Source organism: Cicer arietinum, chromosome 7 (genome assembly GCF_000331145.2).
Source record: "Cicer arietinum cultivar CDC Frontier isolate Library 1 chromosome 7, Cicar.CDCFrontier_v2.0, whole genome shotgun sequence".
Lineage (NCBI taxonomy): Eukaryota > Viridiplantae > Streptophyta > Magnoliopsida > Fabales > Fabaceae > Cicer > Cicer arietinum.
The window spans coordinates 12657309-12658848 of NC_021166.2; positions in this window are offsets into that span (position 1 = coordinate 12657309).

The following is a 1540-nucleotide window of genomic DNA, read 5'->3' on the forward strand; positions in this document are numbered from 1 at the left end:
TGGTAAAATTTTCTATTATTTTATACAAATTAAACAAGAACAAAATAGTCTTGAGGGAGTGGGAGTTAAAACGGGAAGGGTGCACAGTACAAAACCCAAAGCATATTTGAGGTGAGTTTTCTTTCAGCCCAATAAAGTATGTGGCCTAATTCGGACAGCCCAAAGTAGGCCGAGTAACTCGTTTTGCAGCTCTAAAGTACCAAGTGGTAGGGGTGTCCAAAAAAACCAAAAACTGAACCAAACTGCCGAACCGAACCGAACCGAACTGCTTTTGAACTGAACTGGTTTAAGAACCGAACTGTTTTTGAACTGATTTTGTAAAACCAGAACTGAACCGAACCGGTTTTTCAATTCAAAAAACCGAACCGAACCGGTTTTTTGTTTAAAAAAACCAAAACGAACCGGTTTTTATTTCAAAAAACTTGAACCGAATTTTTTTTAGTCGTAATTAGGGGTAATTATGAAAATTTTGGCCTATATGAACAAAAAAATTAAGTTAAACCAGTTCGGTTTGGTTCAAAATAATAAACCGGTGCACCACTTTTATAAACCGGTTCGGTTCTTTGAACTGAAAACCGGTTCAGTTCGGTTTTTCCAAACTGAAAAACAGTTCGGTTCAATTTTCAAATGGTTCTAGTGCAAAACTGAACTTTACCCACCCCTACCAAGTGGCACCAAAGTGTATGTAGAAGCTTCTCTATGTGACCACCATGCATGTACTCCTTCGACTTGATATGATTTCTACATCGAAGTTGTATATAATGTTTTAATAGTATTGAACATAATTGTTATAGGGTAATCATAAATATAATAACTAGAAATGATTTTTTCAAAAAGAAAAATAATTCAAAATGCAATAAGCAATGCACAAAATGTAAGTGATATTAATAATTTTAATCTCATACAAGACAAGAGTGATTAAGTTTATTGATAGAGTAAAAGGATAACATGTATGGTATTGTTAAAATAAGTAAAAATTGACACATTTAAATAAAACTAGATTATGGCTCGCGCGCTGCGCGGATATTAATTAATTAATTTTATAAGTTTTATAAGTAATATTTTATGTATTATAAATATAGTTATCTTATAATATTACTTTATTGATTTGTAACAATTGAATATGATTAAAAAAATTAAAATGAGGGAAAATCATATTAATCACAATCATATAATTTAATTTTTAAATTTTTTTGTAAAATTTGTATGATAATTTATTATAAAGGATAATTGTTTGAGTCATTATACTTTGATTGATAATTTATTTTTCAACATAGAATGATATTTGTATTTATTTGACGAAATAAAATATAAAATACAAACAAAAAAAAATGTAAAAATTTATAAATATGATTTACTGTTTAATATTTTTTATTTTAAAAAAATGTTAATGTTCAATTATATTGTAGCGTAGTCTAAATTTATTTGTTTTATTATTATGATGTTTTAATTGCGAGCATGAGAAGTTGTTGTAAAAAAAAATTATTGAATATATTTCATCAAAAGTTTGTAAAAAAAAATAAGTTGGTGTGGCATCGGA